This window comes from Mobula hypostoma, chromosome 24 (genome assembly GCF_963921235.1).
Source record: "Mobula hypostoma chromosome 24, sMobHyp1.1, whole genome shotgun sequence".
NCBI classification, from domain to species: Eukaryota; Metazoa; Chordata; class Chondrichthyes; order Myliobatiformes; family Myliobatidae; genus Mobula; species Mobula hypostoma.
The window spans coordinates 29,348,999-29,372,933 of NC_086120.1; the positions used below are offsets into that span (position 1 = coordinate 29,348,999).

The 23,935-nt window shown below is 41.9% G+C and overlaps 1 protein-coding gene across 6 annotated transcripts in view; it reads right to left on the reverse strand.

The window, feature by feature from the left end:
• LOC134337501 (guanine nucleotide-binding protein G(I)/G(S)/G(O) subunit gamma-7) overlaps positions 1-23,935 on the reverse strand; it is a 160,006-nt gene that overhangs the window by 124,837 nt on the left and 11,234 nt on the right. For 5 of the 6 annotated variants that reach the window (XM_063032577.1, XM_063032581.1, XM_063032580.1 and 2 more), the window contains exon 2: positions 3,704-3,766. The gene's annotated coding sequence lies outside the window, so the exon portion shown is untranslated. Of the gene's footprint in view, positions 1-3,703; positions 3,767-20,921; positions 21,019-23,935 lie in introns of those variants that run through there. The other variant, XM_063032576.1, reaches the window with a different exon arrangement.

Below are 23,935 nucleotides of genomic sequence, written 5' to 3' on the forward strand. Positions count from 1 at the left end.
AATAAATTTAAAACATTTTTAAAATAACAAACTTTATTAAAAAACTTTAAATAACAAAACATCCGTAAACTATTTGCTGGACTTCCACAAGGCATGGATGGATTTGCTCTTTCACTGACAAGGACACCACCTACTGGCAGATGTAAAATACTTAAGTTCAATCAATGTTATAGTCAATTACTAAACCAATAACAAAAAACAACTCACTGGATTTGCAATTATTTTTAAGATTAAAAAGACCAATTCTGCTCTAGCAACTTATCAAGGTTGGTGTACTTGCCCCAAAAGTAAAGTGATGCCTACTTCTCATTACCACCACCAGAGAGATGACAGGATCCACAACATTTTAGGTATAGTAATAAACAAAATGCTGGAGAACTCAGCAGGGCCAGGCAACATCGATGAAAGTGAGTAAACAATTGATGTTTCCGGCCAAGACTCATCAAGACTGGAAGAAAGATTGAAAGATGTCAGTAATGAGGTGGGGGGGTGGGGGGGAGGGGAGGTAGAAGCACAAGGTGATAGGCAAAACAGGGGGGTGGGGAGGGGTTGAAGAGTGAAGTAAAGAGCTAAAGAGCTGGGAAGTCGACTGGTGAAAGAGATAAAGGGCTGGAGAAAGGGGAATCTGATAAGAGAGGACAGAAGACCATGGAAGAAAGGGAAGGGGAGGGGCATGAGAGGGAGACGTTGGGGTGATGGGCAAGTAATATGAGAGGGGGAAAATGGAAGTGGGGGATGGCAAAGGGGGGCAATTACCAGAAGTTCAAGAAATCAATGTTCATGTCATCAGACTGGAGGCTGCACAGTTGGAATCTGAGGTGTTGCTCCTCCAACCCAAGTGTGGCCTCACCGCAACAACAGAGGTGGTCATGGACTGGCATGTCAGAATGGAAACAGGAAGTGGAATTAAAATAGGTGGCTACTGGGAGATCCCACTTTGTCAGACAGACAGAGCACAGGTGTTTGGCAGGCTCATCAATATACAGGAGGCTATGCCCTAAAGACTCACAGGTGAAGCGTCACCTCAACTGGAAGGACTGCTTGGGCCTCTGAAATGGCAGAGAGGGAGGAGGTGTAGGGGCAGGTGTGACGGTTGTTTTACTTGCAAGGGTAAGTACCAGGAAGGAGATCAGTGGGGAGGAATGGACAAGGGAGTCATGTATGAAGGGATCCCTGTGGAAAGATGCAGGGGGTGGTGGTGAGGTAAAAGAGAAGATGTGCTTGGCAGTGGGGTCCTGTTGGAGATGTTGGAAGTTACAGAGAATTATGTGCCGAACGTGGAGGCTGGTGGGGTGGTAGGTGGATAGAGCAAGGGCAGATGTGCATGAAATGGAAGAGATATGGGTGAGTGCAGAGTTGATGGTGGAGGAAGTAAAGTCCCTTTCTTTGAAGGAAGACATCATTAGCTCTGGAATGTAAAATTTCATCTTGAGAGAAGTGCTGGAAACACAGGAACTGAGAGAAAGGAATGGCATTTTTACAAGTGACAGGGTGGGAACAGGTATAGTCCAGGTAGCTGTGAGAACCAGCAAGTTTATAAAAGAAATCAGTGGATAAACTATCTCCAGAGATAGAGACACAGTTAGTGACACAAATCAAGAAAGGGGAGGGATGTGTCAGAAATGGATCAGGTAAATTTGAGGGCAGGGTGGAAGTTGGAGGCAAAGTTGAAGTAGTTGACGAGCTTGGCACGAGTGCAGAAAGCAGCACCAAAGCAGTTGTTGATGTGGCATAGGAAAAGTAGGGGACTGATACTGGTGTAGGCTTGGAACACTGTTCCATGTAGCTGACAAAAAGGCAGGCACAGCTAGGGCCCATGCACATGGTTCACCTTTTGTTCGAAGAAAGTGGAAGGAGCCAAAGGAGAAATTATTCAGGGCGAGGATCAGTCCCACCAGATGGAGGAGAGTGGTAGTGGAAGGTAACTGGTTGAGTCTGGTGTCCAGGAAGAAGTTGGGGGCTTTGAGGCCTTCCTGATGGGGTATGGAAGTTTATGGGCATCCATAGTGAAAATGAGATGACCAGGTCCAGGGAACTTGAAGTCATTGAAAGAATTAAGAGCGTGTGAAGTGTCATATATATATATAGGTAGGAATGGACTGAAGCAGGGGGATAAGACAAGGTGTGCAGATACATGTTCAGTGGGGCAGAAACAGCAGAAACAATGGATCTGCCTGGACAGGCAGGTTTATGGATCTTGGGAAGGAGGTAGAAATGGGAGGTGCAGGGTAAGGGAACTTTGAGGTCAGTGTCAATGGATGGGAGATCCCCAGAGTTAGTAGGGTCAGTGATGGTGCGGGTGACAATTGCCTGGGTGCTCTTTAGTGGGGTCCTGTTCAAGGGGTATGTAAGAAGTGGTGTCAAAATTGCTGCCTGGCCTCAGCAAGGTAGAGGTCAGTCCATCAGCCGCCCCTTATCTGCGGGTTTGATGTGAAGTTAGGACTAGTGCAGAGAGAGTGGAGAACAGTGTGCTTGGAAGGAGTGAGGTTAGAAGAGGAAAGAAAAGTTGAAATGGTTGATGTCTCATTGGCAGTTAGCAATGAAAAGATTCAGGGCAGGCAGAAGGCCAGAGCAAGATATAGCTTCTACCCCTGCCAAATTTCTGAACAACCCATGAACAGTACCTCACTATTCTGCCTTAAAACAGCTTAATTATTACTGATGTCAAAATTTGTTGATTCCATCTATAAATAGTAGGTTTCTGCTCTCTACATTATGTTGTAGCAAACCACTGTTCCCTCTAAGCTGCTCATTAACTGAAATGCTCTCAAGCACTTAGCCATTGCTGTCGTGCAGCTATAATTGGACGCAGCTAGAAAGTTTATGAAACAAAATGTTGTACTGTATTTCATTATCCCTTTCAATAAATAAAATCAAAAGAAACAAAATGCCGGAGGAACTCAACAGGCCAGGCAGCATCTATGGAAAATAGTAAACAGTTGACATTTCTCCATAGATGCTGCCTGGCCTGCTGAGCTCCTCTAGCATTTTGTGTGTTTTGCTTGGATTTCCAGCATCTGCAGGTTTCTTATCTTTGTACTAAAATAAAAAGTATGTGACATTTCAATTTTTATTCTAAATATTCATAGTGTGCTTATTACCAAAAAGACATTTAAAGTTCAGTGCAGTTCGCAAGCCAGGTAAAATTTTCCTGCAAGACAATGGTTTGTCCATGCAACCGTAAAAAACAGAAGGAATGTTGCATTAATCCCATGCCAGTTTGACACCCACAGATACATGTTACCAATTGTAAGAATTAGGACAGGAATTAGGAGCCTGATCAATTTTCTCCCCAAAGGGCACCAAGTTCATTTATAGCACTTCATCTACAAACAAAAATCAGTTTACTCAAAATAGACCATTGGTTGATCTTGGAATCTGCCTCATCCCTCAAAACGTAGCTATGCTGAGATGTCAAGATGATGTTTGATATTGAATCAATCAGGGAGGAGAAGGGGGAAGAAAAAGCAAGAAATACAACAGTACTGAACATTCCTGCTTCTGACAGTTGGAAGACATCAATACTTCCTTGCTTAGTCTTTTATGGTATCCAGGAAAAGAACCATGCTCTAGGCTGGGACAAATATCACTGGCAAAAATAAGCATAGCAAGTTGCATTAAACTGGAATCAAATTACATCAGTAACTTTTCCTCAATTAAATAAATTAACTGAACCATTTATGTATTTACATAAAGCACCAACCTTAGTTGATCAAAGTGGAAGTGTTGATGTTTCACGTGATGTCCCAACAGAAATGAAGTGTTTCTGGAAATAACAAAAAAAAATTAGTTTCCACAGCTAAAATTTGAATTTTATTATGTACAAAGACTAATTTAACAAACACCAAAAGCATTTCCAATACTGCTGACATTAGTCAAACAATATAAAAAACTAACGTGTTGAACCACGTTTAAGAGAAAATACAGGGACAGTGGGTCCTCTGATTACTGTTAAACAGGGATCAATATCCTAAGCTCTTGATTATGGCTATTGCCAATGGCATCAATCATACCAAACCAAGTAAAGCAACAACTGTCTCAACCAGTACAGGGCTGAGATTAACTAAAGCATTGGGAATTTGTTATAGTAATAGTATCATGCTATTCTAGTTGAAACATAATTCAGAGTCATTGGAATGTACTCATTTAATATCGTAACAACATATAAGCTGTTTTGATTCAGAATCAGGTTTATAAAGTGATACTTATTTTAGAGCAGCAGTACATTTTTGCTAATGATTTTTGATGATTGTCTCTTCAATGCTTAATAAGCCTTTAGTAATTTCCCCACCTTCCAGCCTAGTCTTTGCTTTGTTGTCATTCATGTAATTAAGCATACTAGCCACTCATAGGCCAAGAACGGCTGTAATCGGTAGCTCAATTTTTTTGATGTAACACTTTCCATTTTTCCAAAGTTTAGTATTTGGACCACAAGAACCAGGCTATCACTGAACATTAACTGTAATACTAATATATGTATCACTTGATATACCATTTTTCAATCAATTAAAAACACCAACACAACTTCAATATCCTGACTTGTTGCAAAATGTCTTCAATGAACACCCAAGAACTTTGACAAGGATCATTTCAGACATTGAAGCACAAACAATCTCCAAGAAGCATGGAAAAAAGGTGTTTCCCTGCATCCTCTGCCAATTATTGATCTCATACTGACTCCCTTCTGTGCTGCAAAATCTTACGAATATGCAAACTGACCTACCCTGCTGAACCTGTTGGCATCATATGCAGTCAGACCCATTGTTCCCGCTGAAGACCAGTGCAGCCAGATACCTACAACTGCAACCTCTGGCAGCACTGGTCTTCAGAAGGCATAATAAACCTATTTGTATATGATGCCAACAGGGTCAGCAGAATAGGTCACAATTTCCAGCTTTGCATTTTGCCAAATCTGCCCAAGGAGCATTTAAACTAGTAGTTCTAGGTTCATCTAGAATTAGAAACATAGTAAACCTACAGCACAATACAGGCCCTTTGGCCCACAACGCTGTGCCGAACATGTACTTTAGAATTTACCCAGGATTACCCATAGCCCTCTACTTTTCTAAGCTACATGTACCTATCCAGGAGTCTCTTAAAAGACCCCACTGTATCCACCATCGCCGGCAGTCCATTTCACGCACTCACCGCTCTCTGCGTAAAAAAAAACTTACCCCTGACATCTGCTCTGTATCTACTTCTAAGCACCTTAAAACTGTCCTCTCGCGTTAGCCATTTCAGCCCTGGGAAAAAGCCTCTGACTGTTCACACGATCAATGACTCTCATCATCTTATGCACCTCTATCAGGTCACCTCTCATCCTCCGTCGCTTCAAGGAGAAAAGACCGAGTTCACTCAACCTGTTCTCATAAGGCATGCTCCCCAATCCAGGCAACATCCATATAAATCTCCTCTGCACTCTTTCTATAGTTTCCACATCCTTCCTGTAGTGACATGACCAGAACTGAGCACAGTATTCCAGGTGGGGTCTGACCAGGGTCCTATATAGCGGCAACAATTCCTCTCGGCTCTTGAGGAGAAGATGGCGGCGCGACGGCAGCACGCACGGCCACTTCAGTGGTGATGTCCGTTATGTGTCAAGTAGGGGACCGTGCACAATCCTGATTTGATGGAGACAGATGTGAGAGTGCGGAGGAACACCTGGAAAACTTCTGAAATGTCCAGCTTCGCTGCCGCTGCTACTGTGTGGTAACTGGAATCTCCGGAGCCGAAGGCCACAAAATCCTTGGCTTTGCATGTTTCAGCGGCCGGGGAGAGGTCGAAGACGCTTGGCAGAGGATGGTGCTCAGGAAGCTGTATCTGAGAGGCTAGTCGGAAGCTTGAAATTTTCAGACAGATGGACTCAGTGTCCGCTGTGGTCTGCTGCTTCCATGGCATCGGCAAGTTGATGGTGTCTGGAGGTTTATGGCAGGGAGTTTCTCCCTTTTGCCACCGCTATCGGGGACTCGGGAGCCGATCGACTCAGGGACTTTTGAGATTTTATTTACCATGCCCATGGGTTGTTCTTCATCAAATTATGGTATTGCTTTTCACTGCTGTAACTATATGTTATAATTGTGTGGCTCTGTCAGTGTTAGTCTTTGGTTTGTCCTGCTTTCTGTGATATCACTCCAGAGAAACATTGTATCATTTCTTAATGCATGTATGCTTTTCCAAATGACAATAAAAGAGGACTGAGTGTTCTCATAATCTTAAAAAAAAAACAGCTCAATCACAGGGTTGTTGAAGGCCAATACACCAGATGCCTTCTTAACCACAGTCAACCTGCGCAGCAGCTTTGAGTGGCCTATGGACTCAGACCCCAAGATCCCTCTGATCCTCCACACTGCCAAGAGTCTTACCATTAATACTATATTTTGCCATCATATTTGACCACCTCACACTTACCTGGGTTGAACTCCATCAGCCCAGTTTTGCATCCTATCGATGTCCCACTGTAACCTCTGACAGCCTTCCACACTATCCACAACACCCCCAACCTTTGTCATCAACAAATTTACTAACCCATCCCTCCACTTCCTCATCCAGGTCATTTATAAAAAAAATTACAAAGAGAAGAGGTCCCAGAACAGATCCCCGAGGCACACCACTGGTCACCAACCTCCATGCTGAATATGACCCATCTACAACCACACTTTGCCTTCTGCGGGCAAGCCAATTCTGGATACACAAAGCAAGGTCCCCTTGAATCCCATGCCTCCTTACTTTCTCAATAAGCCTTGCATGGGGTATCTTGTCAAATGCCTTACTGAAACCCATAACACTACATCTACTGCTCTACCTTCAATGTGTTTAATCATATCCTCAAAAAATTCAATCAGGTTCGTAAGGCACAACTGCTTTTGACAAAGACATGCTGACTATTCCTAATCATATTATGCCTCTACAAATGTTCATAAATCATGCCTCTTAGGATCTTCTCCATCAGCTTACCAGCCACTGAAGTCAGACTCATTGGTCTATAATTTTCTGGGCTATCTCTACTCCCTTTCTTGAATAAGGGAACAACATCTGCAAACCTCAAATCCTCCAGAACCTCTCCTGTACCCATTGATGATGCAAAGATCATTGCCAGAGGCTCAGCAATCTCCTTCCTCGCCTCCCGCAGTAGTCTGGAGTATATCTTGTCTGGTTCTGGTGACTTATCCAATTTAATGCTTTCCAAAAGCTCCGGCACATACTCTTTCTTGATGTCTATATGATCAAGCTTTCCAGTCCACTGCAAGTCATCCCTACAATTGCCAAGGTCCTTTTCCCTACTGAATAATGAAGCAAAGTATTCATTAAGTACCTCCGCTATCTCCTCCGGTTCTATACACACTTTTCCACTGTCACACCTATTCTCTCACGTCTTATCCTCTTGCTCTTCATATACTTGTAGAATGCCTTGGGGTTTTCCTTAATCCTGCTTGCCAAGGCCTTCTCATGGCCCCTTCTGGCTCTCCTAATTTCATTCTTAAGCTCCTATTTAGGAGAGCTAGCATTTCAATTTCAACATTAGATAACTAAGAAACCAAAAATACTCTGCAAACAATCACAGTAAATACAACCTTTGATCAAACTTACAACTATTTATAACTTCTACCTTTAATGCTAAAAAGATCATTGTAGGACTAAAAAAATGTACTGACATGATTTTCAGATTTTACAAGTTTCCTTTCAAAATAGATTTCTACACAAAACATACACATGAACTTCATAACAAATAAGACTAATTACAAAAGTATTCAAGATTTGACAGACCTGAATCAGTAGATCTGACAACATTCCAACTTTAAGTACTGTGACAATGCTAGGCAAAAGCTCAGTTAAGGAATCCTACACACACTGACAAGAATAAGAAATTGGATCATGAAAGACTTGGTCTACCATCCAGAATTTCCACCTAAAGTTCCTGCACTTAGCTGGGATGAGCAACAACAGGTAATCTCACTGCAAGGTCAAGACAATAATTAAAACTCAGGTGAGGACATTTCTATCCTTTGCTCTTACCATTCAGCTTATCATTTATTTGTGTCATTTTTCTGCACTAAAATCAAATATTTTGGTTCCCTAATATGCAAAACATCCACCATATCTTTCTTGAATATACTCAATGACTCTCCATAGCCCTCAAGGATCCACTATACAATAAGCAATTTTCTCACTTCCAGAATTCCTCCTGCACAAGCTCTTGAGATGTAGAAAGAAATGTACAGCATCTAGAATTAAACAGCAATTATACAACTGAAATATACTGCAATCACTTTAACTACAAATGTTAAAAATTGCACTCCCAATGCGACCCTCCATCATGTCAATTTAACCACATACACAATTTTCAAAATTTTTCAAGAGTTGTTAAATTGCATACAAAGCATTCTAAAGTCTCCTTCTTCAACATTCCAAGGACTCTACATTCTGTTAACGGCTTGTTTTTGTCAGTATATGAATTCTACAGATCCAAGGACTGCAGGTGGAATTGAAACGGGATCCAAAAAGGCCATATCCAAGCACAGGAGTCCTTTCCACCTAATGCATTTTCTTTCCTCCTCCAATGCTCATTAATTCCCTCCATACATGTTTCCTCCAAATTATTTTGGTCACTGATGGAGTTTGAACCAGATTACTGTTGAAGGCTTTCAACAGTAATAGGAATCAGCCTCCACTCAGAGTCAGAAGACCAATGCAAGCCTCATTCCAGAGGGCACAATTGGAGGCCAACACTTCAGTGGAGTACTGAGTAAATGCTATGATATCATAGGTGTGATTTTTTTGGACTAAAATACTCCACCGAACACCCTTTAGATGATCACAAGTGAATTCTTTGTTGATTGAACATGAGAAGTTTCCTGTACAATATTTATGCAACTAAATATCCATAGAAATTTCTTTTGGAAACCTTTGTGCAAAATTTAGCTGCAGGCTCCTTTAGATAATGAAGAATCCAAAGATCAAGTCTGCAAGCTCATTAATTTGAAAAATGTTTAGTTATACAAAATTCTCTGATGGACCTCATTCCTCAAAGCTTTTGGGTCAGGTTCCATTATTGAGTTGAGCAACTTGCTGCAAGAACTAGCTTATCTTGATTTGTCATGGGTATGTTAGTACTTTTACCATCTTGAGAATTGCTACAGTACTGCCAAGGTTTAGAAATACCTAAAACACTTCCCCCAAAATAACAAATTTCATGATCACTCCTCATGGAACGAGAACTTTAACTCTTTGCCCACCAACGTTTCCTGACATGCTGGGGATTTATTTTATTTCAAGGCTTCAGCAATGTGCAACTACTTTTGCTTTTCACATTTTAGTTACATGTTAGTACCTCTTTTCCCCTCACTTTTCCCAAACAGATAACATGAAATAACAAAATTGGAATCACAATCATACCTGCCCATCAGTTGCTCATTACGGCTGCATGCACAATCCAGGCCAGTAGAATAAAATGGTGGGGTGATTGAAGTGCAAGGAACAAAGATGTTCATGTAAGATGGCAAATCCAAGAAAAAACTTCCACACAAAAAAAAATCACCTTCCAGAGCAGACAAGAAACTGAAGATGCTGGAATCTGGAGCAAAATGCAGACATTCCACCCTGCGAAAACTCATTTCAGGGAGGTAGCACCCCATATCCACCGCCCGCCCCCAGTCGACCTCCAAGGGTGCACATAATACTTTGTTTAGTGATTTTGTGATTTTGTCTAATTTGTAAACCAAGTTGGGTATATGCAGAAAATGTGACATTAAAATATGTACTTATATTATCATGTTTATTCTATTACGACTTTAAGCAAGTCTACAGGGAGTTTGGCCTCATCACGTAGCACATCAATAGAGTAGCTCCTTAGCAGCCAGCCAGCTAGTTTAAATAACGTTAGCTATGCTAATGAACGAATGACACCTGTTAAAAACTCACCTCAACATGTCTTTTACATTTTAACCCACCATGAGCAACAGAAAAGTCACTGTTGCAAACAGTGCAGCTAGCAACACTGTAATTATTTTTGAGATCGACTGTAAAGCCCGCCCACAGAGAAAACTGATAGGTCTACTTAGCAGGGGTCCCCAACCTTTTTTGCACCGCGGACCGGTTTAATATTGACAACACAAACACGAGGAAATTTGCAGATGCTGGAATTTCAAGCAACACACAAAGTTGCTGGTGAATGCAGCAGGCCAGGCAGCATCTCTAGGAAGAGGTACAGTCGATGTTTCGGGCTAAGACCCTTCGTCAGGATATTGACAATATTCTTGCAGACCGGCTGTCCGGGGGCGGTGGTGTTAATCACTACCAGAATATAGGTGATAAGTCAACTATAAGTCAGTTATAAGTGGCTAATACACTCAATTTTGTTTCTAAAAGGGTTATCTAAAGAATTTAATATTAAACACAGCGCATATTTTCCTCTCATGAATATAGTGACAAGTCAATTACAAGTCAATAGCATCATAACATTTTAAGTAACGTTTGGATATTAAACACAGCACACCTTTTCCTTGTATGAACATACAAAATCACTGCAACACACCAATGTCACTGAATCAGTGGGAGCCCTGGGCTTGTTTTCCTGCAACAAGACGGTGCCATTGAGGGGTGATGGGAGACAGCGATACTCGAAGGGAATTCCTTGTGTCCAGTCTGTTCCACAATTGAGTTTTCGTTGCATTCATTGCAGAAAATTCCACTTCACAGAGATATGGTGGAAATGGAAGCAATGTTTTCAGTGCTTCCATAGCTATCTCAGGATATTCAGCCTTGATTTTGATCCAGAACGCCGGCAGAGATATTATGTCAAACACACTTTTCAGCCCGTCGTCATTTGCAAGCTCAAGGAGTTAATCTTCCTCCTGCGCTGACATGGATGACTCGTGCGTAATGACCTCGCGGGCTTTCAAGTTCAACAGTGGGCTTGACAGGGAATGAGGAAAGGTGCAGCTGACTCATATCGTTTTCTTGTGGCCCGGTGGTTGGGGACCACTCTTAACACGAAGAGAGACCAATCAGGATGCTCGCTCTCCCTCTCCAAAAAAAAATCATCAATTTCTGGGATACTTCGTATATAATTTCCGGGTGTCAGGGAGCCACTATCAATATGCGGAAGACTCCCAGAACTTCTGGGAGAGGTGGGAGATCTGAAAATGCTGGAAGAACTCAGCAGATCGAGCAGTATCAGTGGGAGGAAATAAATTGACAACAGTTCAGAGCAAAACCTTGCATCGGGACTGAGTGGAGAAGTGTGATGGCTAGCATGGGAAGAAGGAAGTGGCAGCAGAGGATACCAAGGCAATTGGTGGACTCCCAAAAAGTGCAAGATGGCAGGCAGGTGGCGTTGCCCGAGTATCTTCAAAGAGAGTGCTTTCACAATAGAGCTGAACCATGGTTTGAAACAGGGTTTCAACCCAAAATACCAACAATTCCACTGTGCCCACATTCCCCCCCCCACCAACCTAAACACATATAGCAATGCTGCTTGACTACTAAGCTCAAGCAACAGATTTCTATTCCAGGCACCAATATCTGCATTGTCTTCGTGTTTTCCCATCTTCAGAACCATGGATTTCATTTTGGACAAATTTTAACTTTAAGGTTAACACATAACACAATATTACATCCCAATAGAAGACTGTAATGATGGCTATAGGAGAAATAAGACTAACTCCATAAAACACCAGTAACACGGAGGAATTCAGTCGGTCAAGCAACAGCAATATTTCAGATCAAAGCCATACATCAGGACTGAGTGGAGAGCAACATACACAAAATGCTAGGGGAACTCAGATCAGGCAGTATTTATGGAAAAGAGTAAACAGTCAGCATTTCAGACCAAGTTCGTACGACTGAGAGTGGAGAGGTGAGATAGTCAGCAGACAGAAGGGAGTAGCAAGAAAGTACACGGAGACAATTAGTGGATTGAGCAGTGTAAGACAGGCAGATAGCGGCAGGTAGGGTAGCAGCGTGCAGTTGGGAGGATGTGGCAAGTAGAGAAAAGATAAAGGAATAGAAAAGATGGTGCAAGGTGGGGGCGGGGGGGAGAGCGGGAGAGAAGAAAGACAGCTATTAGTGAGAGAAAAGCAAGAACACAAAACAATTCCAGAGTCAGATTCCAGCAAGTAAGGAGGTGAGAATGGAAAGCATTACAGAAGGGCAAGGTAAATTAACAGTTGAAACTGGATTTTTTTTTTCGGGGGTGGGGGGAGAAAAAGAGGGAAAGGATATCTGTGTGTGGAGTAAATAGATGGAACCGGGACCAAAAAAGGGGCAAAGACAAGTGAAAGAGGGTTGTGGGGGGGGGGGGAGGGGAGGGAAATTGAGGGTGGTTGGGAAGGGAACAAAAATGCAGGAAAAGCATCAGAAGGGAATGGGGGGGGGGAAAGGAGGAGGAGGGAGGATGAAGGTTTATCAAAGATTGGTTAAATCAATTTTCATGCCATTGGACTACCCGAGCAGAATACCTCCAGCATTGCTCCTCCAATTTGCGTTGGGCTTCATCCTAGCAGTAGAAAAAGCCAATAAGAAATAGGAGCAGGAGTAGGTCATCTGGTCTGTTGATCCTGCTCCACCATTGAATAAGATCATGGTGATCTGGCCAAGGAATCATCTCCACCTACCTGCCTTTTTCCCCATAACCCACAATTGCCCTACTATACAAAATTCTATCTAACCTTGTCTTAAATTCACTGTGGCAGTCTCCACTGCTTCATTAGGCAGAGAATTCCACAGATTCATCACTCTCTGGGAAAAGCAATTCCTCATCTCCATCCAAAATGTACTCCCCCAAACCTTGAGGCCATGTCCCCTAGTTCTAGTCTCACCTACCAGTAGAAACAACTTTCCTGCCTCTGTCTTATCTATCCCTTTCACAATGTTATGTCTGTGTAAGATCTCCTCTCATCCTTCTGAATTCCGGCAAGTACAGATCACAGACAGAAAAATTTGCAGATGCTGGAGGAACTCAGCAGTCCAGGGAGCATCTATGGAAGAAAGTAGTTGATGTTTCAGGCCAAAACATTGACTGTGCTTTTGTTCCATAGATGCTGCCCTGGCCTGCTGAGTAGCTCCAGCATTTTCTGTTGTCCAGCAAGCATGGTCCAGGCAACTCAATCTCTCATAGTCTAACCCCCTCATCTCTGGAACCAGCCTGGTGAACCTCCTCTGCACTGCCTCCAAATCCTTTAAGTAGGGAGACCAGAACTGCATGCAGTACTCCAGGTGTGGCCTCACCAGTACCTTGTACAATTGCAGCATAACCTCCCTGCTCATAAATTCAATCCCTCTTTCAATGGAGGTCAACACCTCACATGCCTTCTTGATAGCCTGCTGTACCTGCAAACCAACCTTTTGGGATTCATGCACAAGCACTTGTTGCAATTTTTTACCATTTAAATAATAATCTGATCTTCCATTTTTCCTTCCAAGGTGGATGACCTCACATTTACCAACATTGTACTCCCATCTGCCAGACCCTTGCCCACTTACTTAACCTATCTATCTCTCTCTGCAGCCTCTCCGTATCTTCTGCACACTTTGCTTTTCCACTCATTTTATTGTCATCAGCAAACTTAGATACACTACACTTGGTCCCCTCTTCCAGATCATTAATGTATATAGTGAACAGTTGGGGCCCATCATTGACCCATAGGACACCGTTCACCACTGACTACCAACCAGAGAAACACCCATGTATCCCAACTCTCTGCTTTCTATTTTCTATCAATCCTCTATCCATGCTAATACATCACCCCTCAACTCTATGCATACTTACCTTATGGACAAGTCTTTTATGCAGCACCTTATCAAACGCCTTCTGGAAATACAAGTAAATAACATCCATCTGTTCCCCTCTATCCACTGTGCCCATTATATCCTAAAGGAACCCCAGTAAGTTTGTCAGACAGGACTGGCCTTTGCTAGATCCATTTCTTTCCAGATGCCTTGTCATTTCTTGTTTAATGATAATTTCAAGCATTACCCTTAACTACAGATGTTAAACTAACTGGCCTATAGCTACCTACCTTTTGCCTACATCCTTTTTTTGAATGGTGGCATGATATTTGCCATCTTTCATTCTGCCAGGACCTGACCAGAGTCCAGAGAATTTAGGTAAATTTTCACCAAAGCCTCTACTACAACTTCTGCCATTTCTTTCAGAACACTGAGATGCATTCCATTAGGACCAGGGGACTTATCTATCTTTAGGCCCACAAGTTTGCTCAGCACTACCTCTGTAGTAATAATTATTGTATCAAGGCCCTTACCTCCCATCACATCCATAGCATCTCACTTTGGCATGTTAGAAGTATCCTCTACCATGAAGACTGACTCAAAACAGTCATTCAAAGCCTCAGCTATGTCCTCATTACCCAATATCAATTCCCCTTTCTCATCCTCCAATGGACTTCTGTTCACTTTAGCCACCCTTTTCAGCTTTATATAATTATAAAAACTTACTATCCATTTTTTATTTTGTGGTAGCTTATTTTCATAACCTATCTTCCTTTTCTTTACTGCTCACTTAGTGGTTCTTTATTGCTTTTTGAAGTTTTCCCAATCCTCTTGGCGACTTTGTATACACGAATGGAAAGGGGAGTTGAAATAGTCTACAACTGGGAATGGTCATCCAGACTGAGTGTAGGTGTTATATGAAACAGTCAGCAAGTCTCTGCTTGGTTTTGGTGATCGAGGTCACAATCAGTGAGGACTACTGAATGCAGAAGACCAATGAAAAAATGAGCAAACTTACAGCATCTGCTGAATCAGTTCTGTTAATGAAAACGTGCATTTTACGGGCAAAGTCAAATACAAGAGCTGCAATACTCAGATTTCACCTATATGGGGAGCTAGTTATAAACAAGTGGAGGTCAGAATAACCTATAACATATTAAGGCATTAGTGCAGTATACTTGCAGGGCTGAATGCCACAATTCACAGCAAGACATTACTAGATACATACTAAAACCTAAGAGATTCTACCATAATATCAAAATTGCAGAAAAAAGTACATGTAAAATCAACTTACATATACAAATTCAGCAGCAGAACTGGAAATCTGAAAAGTACAAAATGCTGAAGAATCTCAGCTGGTAAAGGATTACCTAACTAAAAGATTAATAGCAGAGACTTCAACTTGGCCAATTTTCTACATGCCATTTCCAGGTTTTTAAAAATTACAGCCACAGTTCAAATTTTATTAAGAATAATTTTTTAAAAAGAGTGCTATATTGAAATATTCCTAAGGTAGTAGTTAGCATTATGCTATCACAGTGCCAATGACCCAAATTCAATTCTGCCACTATCAGTAAGGAGTTTGTATGTTCTCCCTGCGACTGTGCAGCTTTCCTCTCACATTGCAAAGTCATGTTAGTAGGTTAATTGGTTACATGAGTATATTTGGGTGGCGTGGACTTGTTGGACTGAAAGGGCTGTTACTATCCTGCATCACTAAATCATAAAAATAAATAAACTTAAAATTAATATAGCCAAATCATTTCATAAAGCTTGATATGTTGTTGCCAGAACACATACACAGACTACACTCAACCATAATCACAGCTAGACTGATGATATGTCAGTTAAAAATTGTTCAAAAAGTGGAAAGGTAGCACATTGCCATGTCTGGACGGACGCGGACGGACACACACACACACACACACACACACACACACACACACACACACACACACACACACACACACACACACACACACACGTTAGCAAGTCAAGAGCATCTATGAGGGGAATTCCAACATTTGTAGAACCTTATGAAAAGGAAGGATGTGGAAGCTCTAGGGAGGGTGCAAAGATTTACCAGAAAGCTGTCTGGATTAAAGAACATGTTTTATGAGGAAGGGTTGAGTAAGCTGGGGCTTGTCCCTTTCAAGCAGAAGAGGAGAAGAAAAGGCGACTTAGAGGTGGACAAGATAATAACAGGCATTGATAGAGTGGACAGACACAGAGACACGCACACACGCAATGGCTAATTCAAGGAGGCATTTTAAACTGTTTGGAAAAACCATAGGGGTGATGTCAGAGGTACACACACACACACACCTGGGATTATGGTGGAGGCAGATACACTTGGGACATTTAAGCAATTCATAGACACATGGATGACAGAAAAAAGGAGGGCTATGTGAGATTGAAGATTAAATTGATTTTGGAGAAATTTTAAAGGGTTGGCACAACATCATAGACCAAAGGGTTCTAGGTTCTAAAACTTGGACCACAAAGGCCAGTAAAATTAAAATCTATACTGAATCAGATAAATCATCTTTGATCATGAACAGATGGAATGGAACAGGTCATCATGAACTCAGTTAAGTGCTTATCAATTCAATGTAGCCAATGGTCAATTTTGTCATTCTTTTGTCGTCTACATGGCACAGGTACAGGAACACTATATTACCCCCAAACAATTTAAAATAAAATATTTTCACCTGTGATTTTACTAAAAAGGAACTTATATTCTGAAGGTGAAAGAATTTCACAAATCACAGGCACCAAGAAGGAAGCAATTAAGCTCTTTGATCCAGTATTAATAACTCAATGCAGGAACATTAAGCATCGAGCTTCATCTGGAAGTGCATAGAGGACGCTGTCCCCTAAAGGAGGGAAAAATATAAATCAGATCGGTCAGGGTCTATCCAAACCAGAAACCCCGGATCAACAGTTCTGTGCACTGCACTCACCACATGAGACAGTGCTTTCGCCGCTAGTAACCACCAGGAACTCAAGAAATGCAGTTACCATCACACAAAGTCATCAAGGCAGTGAAATGACAATACAGGGACAAGATCCAGACAGAACTCTCCACCAACACGTGCAGCTTATGGCAAGGTCTGCACACCATCGCAGACTTCAAAGCCAAACAGTGGTGCTACCAACATCACTGTCTCTCTCCCAGATGAGTCAAATCTTTAATTTATTTTATTTTTTTTTTTAAAAACACGCTTGGTTTGATGTTGCCAAGACTAAGCCCCCCTCCAGGAGAGCTGCTGAAGTAACCTGTACCTTGATCATCTGAGGCTGAAATATGCAGGTATTTCCAACAAGTGAACAGCCACAAGGCTGCAGGACTGGACGGCATCCCCGAGCGGGTACTCAGAATGCGTGTGGCACAACTGGCTGGTGTGTTTGCAGACATTTTAAATCTCTCCCTCACCCAGTGTGGAGTCCCCACTTGCTTCAAAGCATCCACCATTGTCCCTGTACCTAAAAAGACCAAGGTAACATGTCTGAATGGCTGGCATTCTATCACATGCACCTTAACAATAAGCAAATGGTTTGAGAGACTGGTCAAGGACTACATCTGCAACATGCCACCACCCACACTGGACCCCCTACAATTCACCTACTGACACAACTGATCGACAGATGACACAATAACTACAGGTCTACACACCGTCCTGACACACCTGGAGAGGAGGGATGCTTATGTGAGAATGCTGCTCTTGGACTACAGTTCAGCATTCAACACCATAATACCCTTCAGGCTCAACAACAAACTCAGAGACCTTGGCCTTCACTCTGCCTTGTGCAGATGGATCCTGGAATTCCTGCCAGATCACCAGCAGGTAGTAAGAGTGGGCTCCCTCACCTCTGCCCCTCAACACAGGTGCCCCCTAGGGCTGAGTCCTAAGCCCCCTCCTTTACTCTCTGTACACCCATGACTGTGTCGCTACCCACAGCTCCAATCTGCAAATTAAATTTGCTGATGACATTACACTGATTGGCCCAATCTCAAATAATAATGAGGCAGTCTACAGAGAAGAAGTCATCACCCTGACAGTGGTGTCAAGAAAACAACCTCTCCCTCAATGTCACAACAAAAGGAGCTAGTTGTGCTCTACAGGAGGAACGGAGACAGGCTCACCCCTATTGACATCAATGGATCTGGGGCTGAGAGGGTGAACAGCTTTAAGTTCCTCAGTATACACATCACCAAGGATCTCACATGGTCTGTACATACCAGCTGTACGGTGAAAATAGCACAACAGCGCCTCTTACATCTCAAGCAGTTGAAGTTTGGCATGAGTCCCCAAATCCCAAGGACTTTCTACAGGGATACAAATGAGAGCATCCTGACTGACTGCATCACTGCCTGGTACAGGAACTATACTTCCCTCAATCGCAGGGCTCTGCAGAGTGCTGCAGACAGCCCAGTGCATCTGTGGATGTGAACTTCCCACTTCTCAGGACATTTACAGAGACAGGTGCGTAAAAAGGGCCTGAAGGATCATCAGGGACCTGAGTCACCCCAACCACAAACTGTTCTAGCTGCTACCACCCAGGAAACTGTACCGCAGCATTAAAGTCCAAGACAGCTTCTCCCACCAGGCCATCAGACTGATTAATTCACACTGATACAATTGTATTACTATACTATATTGACTGTCCTGTTGTACATGCTATTACAAGTTACAGTAAATTGTACAGAGACATAACAAAGATTTTTATTCCTCACGTATGTGAAGCATGCAAGTCATTCAATTCAATTCATTCCAGCCCAGCCACACCATCACCCAAAAGACTATATGCATTCTTTTTCCACAATTATTGCAGAGGGGAAATTGATGAAGGCAAAAGACGACAAACCAATTCTTCATTCTCAAGTTCACCATACGAAAAATGAAAACATTCCAAAAGTTAATCAAGAATTAAAATAATTTAAATCAAAACTGCTATACCTTTGTACCCATTTTATAACTATGCATTAAATAGACTGCCATGGCAAATCATTCAGTACAGGGATTCCCCACATTACCACTGTTCCGATTACAGAAATTTGCACTCATTATTCACATATCACTAGGCTAAAAACCTGAAATATTGTATTAAATATGGAATCTGTGGAAAAGTTAAAAAAATTAAACAAGATGTGAAACTGGTTAATTTTTTAAAAAACTCATTCCTTGATACATGTGCAGATGTTTCTCTCTGAGCCATGTAGGTTCATTTTGCCATCTAGCAATTCTCTCCTACATACTTAGCATATTATTTACGCTCAAGATATCTGAAACAGGGCCAGAAAATTTAAAAGCACGTTGTAAGCCTAACAGGACTGTGTGAAGCAATTTCACTATGAGAAACTTCATATTTTACTAAGATTTGATCCTGGAGATAAACTGTGATTGTGCCCCACAGTTCCTGAAGAGACAGTGAATTGCATAGAATAGTTGTTCCCAAACTTTTTTTTTTAAACGCTATGGAACCCTTCCATTAAGTTGGGCGGGGGTGGGTGGGGGGGTTCTGTGGACCTCTGGTTGGAAACCTCTGGTATCGAGCGAGGAAGTTTGAAGTGAGCAGGAGCAGTCAGCATATTTTGCACACCACAGTTCTCAAACAAACATTGGATTTTGCCAAGTGGTGGAGTCCAATAACAAGTTAGGTTTAAGCGGAAGAGCCACTGTAAGAGTGGGAGTTGAGGCTTAGCTCATCAAGGCTTTGGCAAAAAGAGGCAAAGGCCATAGGTGGGTTGTTTTTTCATTATTTATTCTTTCTTATTGCACATTTAGGGCAGTGGGGATGCCAGACAGGATAGTGGAATGCTCCTTTTATTGGATGTGGGAAGTGGGAAGGCAGCGAGATCTCCAGTGCCTCTGATGACTACACCTGCAAGAAGTGCATCCAGTTGCAGATTCTAACAGACTGTGTTAAGGAGTTGAGCGGGAACTGAATGAAATCCAGATCATTCAGGCACTGAGGGGAGACAAAGTGAAAGAGAATCCCAAGAACTTCAACAGAAGACTTTAAGACCAAAGGATAGCAAGAGACAAATTGGTCCGCTGGAAGATTAGAATGGTAATCAATGCGTGAAGCTGAAAGAGATGAAGATCTTAAATCGATTTTTTGCATCTGTATTTACTCAGGAGACATAGTGTTTATATAAGTGAGGCAAAGCAGCAGTAATATAATGGACAGAGGTGCTTGTTGTCTTTAGGCACAGTAGGGTGGATAAATCCCCAGGGTCTGACAAGCTGTTTCCTTGGACCTTGTGAGTGGCTAGTGCAGAAATTGCAGGGGCTCTAGCAGAGATATTTAAAACATCCTTTACCACAGGAGAGGTGCCACAGATAGCTCGTATTCCATTGTTTAAGAAAAGCTCCAAGAATAAGCCAGGAAATTATAGGCCAGTGAGCCTGACACCAGTAGCAGCAAAGTTATTGAAGGTATTCTAAGGGACTGGATATACAAGTATTGGACAGAAAGGGACTGATTAGGGAAAGTCAACTTGGCTTTGTGCATGGTAAGTCATGTCTAACCAAAGAGGTTTTTTTATTGAGGAAGTTACCAGGAAAGTTGATAAAGGCAAGGCAGTAGATGTTGTCTACATGGAATTGAGCAAGGCCTTTGACAAGGTACTGCACAGGAGGTTGGTCAAGAAGGTTCAATCTCTTGGCATTAAAGAGAGATAGTAAACTGGATTAAACATTGGCTTCATTGGAGAAGCCACAGAGTGGTACAATATGGTTGCCTCTGGAGGCCTGTGACAAGTAGTGTGCCACAGGGATCAATATCAAGTCCATTGCTGCTTGTCATCTACATCAATGATCTGGATGATAATATGGCAAAATGGTTCAGCAAATTTGTGGATGACATCAAGACTAGAGGTGTAGCAGACAGCAAGGAAAACTATCAAAGCTTGCAGTGGGATCTGGAGCAGCTGGAAAAAAAAATAAAGATGGAATTTAATGTATACAAGTGCTCGGTGTTGCACTTCAACAGAACCATCCAGGGTACGTCTTACACAGTAAACAGTAAGACATTGTGGAGTGTATTAGAACAAAGAGACCTGGGAATAAAGATCCACAATTCCTTCAAAGTACCCAGGTACCCAACAGCTTCAAGCAGACTTTGCTTATACTTGTGCCAAAGAAGAACGTGGTAACCTGCCTCATTAACTATTGTCCAGTAGCACTTACCTCCACAGCGATGAAGTGTTTTGAGAGGTTGGTGATGAAACACATCAATTCCTGCTTGAGAAGTGACTTGAATCTAAGCTATTTGCCTACCAGAGCAACAGATCCAAAATAGATGGCAACCCATTGGTTCTTTATTCAATTCTGGAACATCTGGACAGCAAAGATGCATAAAATCAGGATACTCTTGATCAACTACAGCTCAGCATTCAATACCATCATCCCCTCAAAACTAGTCAATGAGCTTCAATACCTTGGCCTCAATACCTCCTATGCAATTGAATCCTGGATTTCCTCACTTACATACCCCAGTCAGTTTGGATTGGCAACATCTTTTCCATGATCTCCATCAGCACAGGTGCACCAGCTCTAATCAATTTATACTTATGACTGGCTAAGCACAGCTCCAATGCCATGTTCAAGTTTGCTGATGACACTACTATTGTAGGGCAAATCAAAGGTGGTGATTTTGAATCAGTATATATGATGGAGATTAAAAATCTGACTGAGTGGTACCACAACAATCTCTTACTCAATGTCCGCAAGACAACGGAGCTGATTATTGACTTCAGGAGGAGGAAACCAGAAGTCTATGAACCAGTTCTGAGGAATCAGCAGCTTTAAATTCCTTGATGTTATTATTTTGGAGGATCTGTCCTGGGCCCAGCACGCAAGTCAGCACCTTTACTTCCCAAGTGTTTACAAAGATTTGGCATGACATCTAAAAGTTCAAAGTTCACTAGATATGCGATGGAGAGGATATTAACAGGTTGCATCTCAGCCTGGTATGGAAACATCAATGCTCTTGAACAGAAAACCTGATAAAAAGTAGTGATACAGCCCAGTCCATCATTGATAAAGCCCTTCTCACTAGTGAGCACATCTACACAAAGCTCTATCGCAGGAAAGCAGCATCTATCATCAGCAAACCGCCTCCCAGTCGTGCTCTCTTCTCACTGCTACCTTCAGGAAAGTGGCCCAGGAGCCTCAGGACTCTCACCACCAGATTCAGGAACAGTTATTACCCCTCAACCATCAGGCTTTTGAACCAAAGGGGATAACTTCACTGAACTTCACTTGCCCCAGTACTGAAATATTCCCACAACCTATGGACTTACTTTCAAGGACTCTTCATCTCATGTTCTCAATATTTATTGTTTATTTATTATTATTACTCCTTTTTGTATTTGTCATCTTTTTCCACACTGGTTGTCCACCCTGTTGTTGTCTTTTATTGACTCTATTACAGTTATTATTCTATTACCGACTTATGGTAATATTTGTACTTTGATAATAAGCTGAACTTTGAAAGTGGCACCAGAAGTACAGGGTTTAAAGGAAGCTTTTGGCACACTGACTTTCACAGATCAATATATTGAGTACAGGAGTTGGGATGTTATGTTGAAGTGGTATAAGACATCGGTAAGACCTAACTTGGAGTATTGTGCATAGTTTTGGTCACCTACAGGCAAAATGCAAATAAGGCTAAAAGAATACAGAGAAAATTTAAAGAATGTTGCTGGGACTTAAGGACCTTGAAAGGTTGAATAGATCAGAACTTTATTCTCTAGACCAGAGAAGATTGAGAAATTTGATGGAGTATACAAAATTATGAGGGGTATGGATTGGGTAAATGCAAACAGGCTTTTTCCACTGAGGTTGGGTGAGACAACAACTAGAGGGAGGGGAACATCGACTCAGACCGTGAGAGGCCTGCGTCGGGCATTTTCATGCCTTACGTTTTTCATTTTCACACCTGTGGGGCGCCACTCCTCGCACAGACTAGAGCAATGTGTGATTAAGTGCCTTGCTCAAGGGCACAAACATGCTGCCACAGCGGAGGCTCGAACAAGTGACCTTGAGGTAACTAGACAAACACCATCAACAAGAAGTCAAGGGTTAAGAGTGAAAAGTATCAGAGGATCATGAGGGGGATTTTTTTTTAAATTTAAAAAAAGGGTGGTGAGACTGTGGATGAGCTGCCAGCATGAGTGTTGGATGTATGTTCAATTTCAACATTGACAAATTTGGATAGTTACATAGTTCAGAGGGGCAAGAACAGTTATGGCCCAGGTGCATATCAATGGGACTAGGCAGATTAATGGTTTGGCATGGATGAAATGGGCCTGTTTCTGTGCTGTAGTGTTCTATGATCCTATAAAGCAGAGGGGCATGCTACAGCATCTGTAGTCACTTTTCTCTAAACACAGCTGCTAGCCACTAAGAAATTTGCCCCAGTTTCCAAAGCTAGTCTCTATGTGCCCCACCAAACACCTCCTTCCGATGATCATAAATTAGCAGCTGCAGTATATACCATTGTTACTGTTAAGAAAAAAATCTATCAGAACAAATCTCAACTTTTAATGTGGGGTTTATTGGGACTTGGGTTGATTACTAGTTAAAGATAGGCTTTATTTGTACCAGAAATCATGACCCTTCTGTAACCAAGATAGGGTGCCAGTTGTATATCTTTTCCAGTTAAGCCAAAACTTAGAAGCATTTTTCAGTCACTAGAAATTGAATTTACTGATATCATTCCAATCACTTTAAGCAAAACACTTTCAACAATTCCAGGATATTCTAATGACCAAACCCAGTAACAAACAGGTCAAACTTAACAGTTGTCCTCCAGACAAAAAACAATAATTTGGTTTTAACATAACATTTACATCTATATTCACTTCTATGTCAAATATCTGAAGTGACATCTGTTTAGCAGAAGCTTCTGTACTTGTATTATCACTTGGGGCTTGCTCATAAAGTAGCTGCTAAGCAACAATGAAGTCATCTATTATTATAGTAATAAGAATCTAGGAGGAGGTCACCTTCTCTTGAGTTCAATTCTTTGGGAAGAGGCAGGGAAAAATTAAGAGCATAGATTAACAATGCTGAAGAGTTCAAAATGTTAGACTCCTATAAAAGACTTGAAAAAAAATCTCCATTGAGACCAAACATATTGTTCATCTTTAAATAGTACTGCATTCAGTGTTTTACACAACTTAAAAACATACTATACT